Source organism: Adiantum capillus-veneris, chromosome 7 (genome assembly GCF_014529385.1).
Source record: "Adiantum capillus-veneris isolate H3 chromosome 7, ASM1452938v2, whole genome shotgun sequence".
Classification (NCBI taxonomy): Eukaryota; Viridiplantae; Streptophyta; class Polypodiopsida; order Polypodiales; family Pteridaceae; genus Adiantum; species Adiantum capillus-veneris.
The window spans coordinates 63,906,585-63,915,639 of record NC_140937.1 but is presented as its reverse complement, the minus strand read 5'-3'; the positions used below and the strand labels follow the sequence as shown (position 1 = coordinate 63,915,639).

At 44.7% G+C, this 9,055-nt stretch overlaps 1 protein-coding gene across 1 annotated transcript in view; it reads left to right on the top strand.

Annotated features, from left to right (window-relative positions):
* Nucleotides 1-401: 401 nt before the first annotated feature.
* The window catches only part of RBL13 (RHOMBOID-like protein 13), a 63,992-nt gene continuing 55,338 nt past the window's right edge, over nt 402-9,055 (top strand). Inside the window, exon 1 of the mRNA XM_086516008.1 lies at nt 402-557. The gene's annotated coding sequence lies outside the window, so the exon portion shown is untranslated. The remainder of the gene's footprint in view (nt 558-9,055) is intronic.

Below are 9,055 nucleotides of genomic sequence, written 5' to 3'. Positions count from 1 at the left end.
GGGTAGGATGCATTAGAGAATTGTGCAAAGGCTTTGGTAACTATGTCGAAAATGGCATAGTTATGCGAGGGAAGCATATTAAATAACATTGGTATTGCTAGCTTTTGCTGAGAATAACGAAGTAAAATCTTTTTGACACACTTGGATGCAACAAACTACTCTCACATGTTTGAGCGTCAGCGAGTTTCCTCACTCTCCTATGTCTCACCAGTTGCCATTGTGCATGCGACCTCCTCATACCAGTCTCAAAGTGCAGGTAGCTGTGCGTGACCTCGGGGATGGTGCAGTAGCTTTGCGTAGTGCATAGTTAGGCATAGTTATCCGTCATAGATAACTATGCCTCACGTGACCATACCCTAAGCTATCGCGAGTAATTAAGGCTAAAGTTTGTACAAAATGCAAATGAGCCTATTTTTAAATGCGAAAGATTGCTTCGCCGAATGCCGAATAAAAGGTATCGTGATCAATTACGGCTAGCCTAGAGTTTGCAAAATTTATTTCACAATAAGCTGGAATCCCGCGCAGCTTGATCGCCTCGTCTTTCGTTTCCTGAGCAAGTAAGAGACTCCATTCCTGATGTTTAGTATTCTTCTTTCGCAGTGCTTGATTGCAGGGTTTGCCAAGACATCTCTTTGTTTGTGTAGATGAGAGAGAGAGAGAGAGAGAGAGAGAGAGAGAGAGAGAGAGAGTCCTACAATGCTTGGTGCACACATTTTTCTACCAGAAGGCACCATGTATAAGAAGGATAAACAGAAGATTTAGGAACAAGCAAATATCATTGACACCCATTGTTCTTCTCTGTATCACCTCACCCATATTACGGATATCTACATCTGACCCAAGCTTCTTGGCTGATGCTGTTTATGAAGTTCTTTAATAGATTTTTGCATAGGAGCATGCATCTCTAGAGAGCATCTGACGGAAAGAATGCTCTCTCTGCTGACCTTGCTCGTCCTTTTTTGTTTGCTTGAAAAACATGCAATGAAGAGTAGAATAAATGATATCAATAATTTGGAACATTTATCAGCGAAGAGGTTGTCGTGAATAGCTGTATCATTACTTGCTTTACAATTTTAACTTCTCTCGAAAACCTTGGTCTTTATTTTCTCTCTCAAATTTCTGTAATGAGTTCGGTTTTTGAGTAAGTTTTTGCTCTAAAGTTGCTTTTCTGCAACTTTTTTTCCCCTATTTTTTGGTGCCAAATTCAAGGGTTTTGCTTCATCTTGTTTGCATATGTTCAAGTGCGGGACCTAGTGTTTATGAAAGGAGGCCTAGTACCCATTTCCTTGGTTTCCTGTCTAAATCTACGGAGATACCAGAATAGGCAGCAGAAGATGTGATGATGACATGGATTGCCCTGCAATCTGGTAGACATCTTTGACTCCGATCTGGTTCGACTCCTTTAGGATCCTTTGCCATATGAGAGCACGTGCAATGTCATATACACATACACATACACATATGAGTGAGAGAGAGAGAGAGAGAGAGAGAGAGAGAGAGAGAGAGAGAGAGAGAGAGAGAGAGAGATTTTATTATCGTCCTCGGAGGTCAAATACGACCTATGGGACCAAAGTTACATGTGATGTAGTATGCGTGTGGTTGATGAGTGATTCTCGATGCTCCAAAATTGTGGTGATGAGAGTCTCAATGGAGAGCCCACACTCTGGTTGGGAGAGGAAAGCGTGTAGTCCCAAGTCATGGCTGAAAATGTGAGGGATGCAAGCTCGGATGTGACCAAAAGTTGAGCACTCTAGTAGTGTGTGGTACTCAGACTCTTGAACCTGCAGTGAGCATAATGTGCACAATTGATTTGACTCTTCTCCATTGCCCCAACGCCCTGTCTTGCATTGAAGAGAGTGGGATATAAGCCGAATGGCTGCAATAGTGCGTATTGCTGACAAGGGGATAGGCTCAAGCACGTAAGGGTGAGTACGGTTTCCTCTTTCAGCGAAGAACATGGTTTTGTAGTTGGGGGCAATGTGGGTGGTGTAATGTATGAAGCGCGACCCGCTGGATTGCTCCACTCCCAAGCCGTAATACATTGGCGTTGTAAAAAAAGCTTCATTCACTTGGGAGTCTATTGAGGCATCATGTAGCAAGTGTAATGCATCCCATCTCCCAAACCACTTCTTTATGTCTTGTGTCACAAAGTGATGGTGTGGCATCTCCACCCGGTCGAACCCTAGTGGAAGTTGACAAATGTTGTCTCAACTTATGGGGTCCCCGTCCAATGGGGCCCAAAGTGATCCTAGAACTTTTAAAAATGAAGATTCCTTGCTGACGTGGCAGTGTCGTACGGGTCTCGAAATTTACGTTGAGATGTTGATGTGGCACAACGTGCGGATTTTCACGATTTGCGGCGTGTTTCACGAAGGACAATGCTGGCAACTTTTGGGCGCTAGCTCCTGAGATCAGATGCTCTTGGGGCCAATGTTTTTGGAACTGGAAGCTTTTCATGTAATTGCTTTTGGAAGGCCCAGAGCCTTTATAAGAATTGCCAGGGCCTCTCCCCCTCAGATTAACTTGGGAGCACTGGCAGAGTGAGGACCCTCGGACATTGTACTTCGCCAGTCATTAATATAAAAATAAATACCGAAAGGGGCGCCAGACTTTGGGGTCGATACCTCTGGGCCGTGTCGACTCTCTCTCTCTCTATTAAAGTTCAATGGTTTTGAAGTTTTTGTTCGTGTGTTGCTATTGATTTCTTGCTTGGAGTGTCCAAGCCTGTAATAGTGGTATCAGAGCTCAGAAAGATTCTTCTTCTATGGAGGATCCGATCCTTTTTGTAGCACACACAGGTTTTTGTGAAAGAATCTTCGTGTCCCGACCAAGACTTATTAGCCACTCCCACCCTTCGTCCATCGTGCATCGGGTGCGTTTTTGAACTTCATCGCTCTGTCTTAAAGCGCATAAGTCATAAAGAACCCAAGATTACATATGGGTTCTCACGAAGAATTGGACAGAGATCACGCTTCTTAGGGGGGAGGCAAAGAAAAGTACTTCATCGTACTGCTCTCCACTGTTGCTGGATTTGAAGAAAGACGGATCTTGGAGAATGTGCATCGATTATAGAGCTCTCAACAAAATCACCATCAAGAACAGATTTCCGATTCCTAGGATCGATGATATACTCGACAGGTTATAGGGATCCTCGTGCTTTAGCAGGATTGATCTGAAGAGTGGATATCATCAGATCCGAATTGCTACGGGAGACGTCTACAAGACAGCCTTCCGGACTACTTTTTGGATTATTTGAGTTTTTGGTGATGCCTTTTGGCTTAATCAATGCTCCTGCTACGTTTAACCGGATGATGGACGGGATTTTTCGAGAGTACAGGCTATTTGTTGGCACTTTGATGATATCATTGTTTCTCCAAGAATGAGGCAGAACAGTATCCATATGCTTGATTCCGTTAACAGATGAGAGAGTTACAAGCTTTTGAAGTTGAGGTATCTCTCAAAAGCTCCAAAAAGGCTAGTCTCTGTAAGCAAAAAAGATGTGCAGGGAATTGCAACTATTAAAAAGGGAATTTTTTTGGCTCTTATCCGAAGGAATTTTTTCTCTCCTCTTAGCCGACATGGTTCTCTCTTTGGGAACCTTTTAATTGATCCAATTTTGGCATTTTTTGGCTGAAAAATGAGCTGTCGGCCACTTTTTGACCAAGGCAAGTGGGGAAGGGAGGTATCCAGTGGACCAAAAAGTACCCCAGGCACCTGCGCCTGCGCAGCAGGTATGAACTGAAAATGGCGCCCTCTCTCTGCCCCAACACCCAAGCAAGGCAAGGAGGCTTCATTTACTTCTTTGATACACCCTTAGGCGGTACCCACTCCCCCCCTTATACCCTCCAATTTCCACTTGCTGCCCCCCATGTGAGATTATTCCATTGCCACTTGGCATCATCCTCCCACCTCCCCACTTTAGCCAATAAATTTTCTGTTTTGCTCCCCACACTGAGCAATCTTGGCGGAGGTGTGGCGGGTGACTCCGAGCACCGAATGCGACGCTGTAAAGCCCGGCTCGGAGCTTATCACTTCGGCTATTTCCAGAAATCCTCGGCCACACCTTTTCTAATTAAGTCCATCAAATCAGCCTACTTGCCTATCCTCGCATGCATCCGCACCCACTTTCTAAGTGAGGAACAACCCACTTCCAATGCATGTAACTCATGATGTTTGAGTCCGATTCACCGGCTATCAAGCACGACTAAAAGTACTCATTGAAAACCACCTTTTAGGAGTTCGACCAACCCAAAACTCTTGCAAATGACTAAGCAGAACCAAACTTTTATACATAAATTTTACAAGAGCACTCTGAAAACTCTAAGCATTATGTACATCTATGTACTCGAGGCTAGTGAGCAAGCTTTTTAGCATGGATTAGTGACTTTATCTTCATCCAAAAAATGCATGACAATGGGTGGACACAGGGATTACCACTTTGGAAAAAATAGAAAGATTCTTTTATTGGCTTAAAATGCGAAACGATGTGTTTCATTATGTCACACAGTGCACTATTTGTCAAAAAGTAAAAGCTTCTCGGGGTAAGCAATAACTGGCAAGGCCTCTTGCCTATTCGCGATGGATCTTTTCAGGGTATATCCATGGATTTTGTGACTAATCTTCCACCTAGTTTGTTGATTCCTTTTAAGGCCACAGTCACCGCACAAGATGTAGCACAGTTGTTCATAAAGCATTGGTACCCCCTCTATGGTTTATCGAAGTCGATTGTTTCAGATAGGGATGTTAAGTTCACGTCCAATTTAAGGCGCGCACTCTTTGAAAATTTTGGCACTAAGTTAAATTTTTCATCGGCTTTTCATCCACAGTCAGATGGTCAAACAGAGATTTACAATCAGTTGGCTTTTGATGTTTCGAAGTCCTATGTGCATGATCAAGAGTCTCATTGGGAGCTCTATCTCCCATTGGTTCAGGCTATTTTGAATTGACTCCCTCTGCCATTGGTCGAACTCCGTATGAGGCAGCTTTTGGCCGTCCGTTCCAGTCACTGTTGACTCGCTCGGTCAGTCAAATGCCTGATGCCAATGCTGGAAGTGAGTTGTTGGATGAGATTTTTGAGCGTGTGAAGCTTCGGCTAAGCAAGGCTCCGGAGTCTTACTCACGACAGGCTAACAAGCATGGTCAGGATGTTTCTATCAAGGAAGGGGATTGGGTTTATCTAAGAATCATGAAGGAATGTCTTAAGCAAGTTGGAAAGAAATGTCCTAAGTTGTCTTTCAGAGGTCCATTTCCGTCATTAAAAAGATCAATGAGGTTTCGATGAACTTGCAATTGCCTAACTCATAGTCAATGCACAACGTTTTTCACGTTTCTTGGTTGAAAGTGTTTCGGGTATACCTCCGAAGGACATTTTCGAAGAAGAAGAGCCCGAGATCATCGATGAAGCTGAAGTCATGGAGCGGAGCAAGTATTGTTGTATCGGTTTCGCCATGGCTCAACAAAGCAAGTCAGACAGTACTTTTTGAAGTTTAAGAATCGAGGAACCCACGAGGTAGTGTGGCTCGATGAAGAGTTTTTCAAAGACTACCCAAAGCTGTTGGCAGACTACAAGGAAGCCATGTAGCTCGGTACCAGTACCTCACTTTGAAAAGGAGGGAATGTCACGTGCACATCTAACCCTATGTGCATGTGTCCAAGGTTCAGGTCAGCTTAGGAAGTGTTCTGGCACCTTTGTGAGCCTGTGCGCAAGCCGTGCACGTCCATGCACTTAGAGTAGTTGCATATCCTCTGGTTGCACACAATATGATCATCAGTATGATAGTCAGTACCCATCATGAGCATTTTACATTGCACAGAACCCATTTTCCCTATTTTATCCAATTTTTACTTATTATTAATAAGTGACTTTGTTGGGAAAGTGGGTAGGGCAAATTTGCTAAGTTCTATAAAAGAAACCTAGCGCTAGCACTATCTGGCAGAAGAGGCAGCAACAGTCCACCAACTTACAGTGCACCTTCTCAGCAAGATCGGCAGGAGGCCTAGCGTTTCCAGCCAACAGTAGATCAAGACCAGCGTTGTGGCTACATTTTCAGCCTAGCTTTTTCAGCAGTACCAGATCAGCCCTAGCGTTAGCAGTTACCAGATCAGCCTTGGCGTTTTTGCTACACAGTCACTGGTGTTTTTGCTACATAGTCACTGGCGTTTTCTGTTGCAAACCTTGCTACAGCAGATCCTCGCCGCATTGTCAGATCAACCAGCGTTTCAGATTCAGCCCGCTGTCCGCAGATTTCAACATCTGTGTTTTCAGCGCATCGTCGTCGCGTTTTCGCCATCGCTGTCCTCGTCGACACAGTGTTAGAATTCAGTAGTTAGCAGCTTTGCAGATTTCAGCCCTAGTGTTTTCAGATTTCAGCCCGTCCTCGTCGTTGTCATCATTGTCGTCGACATCGTCGGCAAGTCCATTGCATCTAGACCATTGTACTAGATTTGTGCAATCAATAGCATAGACCTCTCTCGTGATAGAGAGGGGGATCCTTGGAGGAGGGTTGGAGAACCATCTGGTGTCGTATTCTTCTCTCTCTCTCTCTCTCAATCTCAGCACCTTCATTCACAGTGTCATTGTCATGTGACACATCTAACCCTACGTGTCCGTGGACAAGCTACAGCATAACAGGGTTCAGTAAGTCCAGTCAGTCTAGATTAGAAGTGATCTAGCACTTTTGTGAGTCTATTCGTAGACCGTGCATGCCCAGTCACTTGGTATAGATGCATATCCTCTGGCTGCACACAACATGATCATCAGTATTCCCATCAGAATCCATTAGAATCAGTTAGGGAATTTTCAAGTGCATTTAGCCTATTTTTCCCATTTTTCCTATTTTTGACATTTTTCACTTATTATTTTTAAGTGACTTCCCAACAAAAGTAGGTAGGGCAATTTTGCTAAGTTAATATATAAGCAAACCCAAGTTAGCACTAAATGGCAGAAGAGGTAGCAGGAGCTCCCCGCTCAACAGGCACCTTCTCAACAAGAACCCATCAAGAACCTTTCACCCTAGCGTTTTGCCATCGCCAGCCATCCACCTTGCTTGGCGTTTTCAGCAGAGTTGGATCGCGGTGTCCCCCTTGCACATCGGGCTTGTCATCACCATCCAAGGGCAACAGTAAGCCAGCCCAAGGAGACAACAAACCTCAGCGTTTTGCCCAGTGTTTTTCAGCCAATAAAAACACAGATTTCAGTCCTCCAAAAACGCAAATTCAGCAGTAGAAAAAACGCAGCAACTCAGCGATTTTGCAGCCCCAATACCTGCGATTTTCAGCCACCCAAACAGCCCCAAGTTTGGCAGATTTTCAGCAGATCGAAGATCGCAGATTTCAGCCCTTAAGTCGACAACGTCGTCACCATCGTCGTCACCGACATAGTCCCAAGTTGCATCAGTCACATGCATCGTCATTGTACCACTTTGTGCCATCAATAAGTAGACCACTCTCGCCGACGAGAGTGGGGCCTTCGGAGGAGGGTTTAACAACGTTTCTGGTGTCGTATCTCTCTCTCTCTCTATCTCTCAGTCTCATTCACTTGCACGCACAATGTCCATTCACTTTGTTTGTGATCATAGCACTTTCCATTAAGAACGGAAGGCTCTCCCTTCCATAAGAACTAAAAGGAACCTTGAGCACAGTTCGGACCACTCATCTTGAGCAAAGCGCAAACAATCATTCCGCTGCACCTAATAGTCATTCACTTTGTTTGTGATCATTACACTCTCACTAAAGGAACGGAAGGCTGTCACGAGGACGTGGCAACTGCGAACCTTAGTTGTTGGTTTCTTTCCAATAATTTTTGTTTAATTTTTGAGACCCTCTTTTTGAAGTTGCAAATGGTCGGACATTGTATGGCCAATGTCAACGGTAGTTTCACTCGCGGATGGGAAGTTGGTCGGCATTGGAATTCGTATAGTAAGAGGATGTCTAGGCTTAGTTCAAGATCATGTAGGTCCCGCGTCGCACATAGCAAGTTGGTGGATACTAGGAAGTGAACTCAATAAAGGCATAGTGCCAAGGTGGGGTCACTGAGGGAAAGTACCCTAGAGCTGGGCCACATTGCATTTTTGGATGCGGTTCCAGTGGGGATAGATGGTCAGATGACTAGTGGGAGTCCAATGGAAGCATCCCCTAAAATTTAGGGAATTGCTATTTTGGGCCACGAAATCTGTTCGCGTCATTATCTCCGGAATGACAAGGGGAACATTTTAGAACTCTATTGCAAAGTCAACTGGGCAACTAGTCGGGAGATTTTTAACCGGGAAGCCCAAAACGGAAAAATGCTTGTAAACGAGCCAAGTGCCAATGCTTGGTGCACTTTCCTTATGCAGAAAGCTGGGCGCTCGATTTCTAGATGAGAGAGAGTTCATTTGCAACCTGTCAACAGGTTAAGAGCTATTGTTTGCAAGCTTTCCTTCTCATGTACAATGTGGTGCAAGAAGTCATGTCCTGCACACCTCGCACTGCTCTCTCTCCCCCCTACGTGCAGTAGTGTGATGCCTCACAAGAGGGCTCTTCATTTGACTCATGTACAGCTGTGTGGTTACATGCGTTTTTGCTGAGGCAAGAGCCTCTCTTAGCAGGAACAGGAGTAGCTAACTGCTACTCCAAAAGTAGGCACCGGTGAGGGTGATAACCTCACCGTATAGATGCGTTTTCAGCGCTGGTTATGCGCTGACTTTTGACTGTTTTTCAGCCATCCGAATGCTAGAATCAATGGGAATAGTGCCCCATTGTTAGAGGACAATTCAGGGACTGTTTAGGGCTGAAAACAGTGCAAATACCAGTAAATATAGCGTGCTGAATTTACTGTTTTTGGGTAGAAATCAGAGGGTTTATGCCAGTGGAAGTGAGTTCCAGCAGGCGAATTGGTTTCGGGCAAGTTTTGGGGCTGTTATGCTACCGAAATTTTGCCAAAACAGGTGGTATCTTACTGGATACAGGTAAAGATTTCCCAAGACCGTGCTTTGTAATCTATCCTCTTAAAGAATAAGGAAATACCGAAAGGGGTGCCAATTTTGGGGCCTATAGGTTGTCGGCGTCTGCTCGGAGC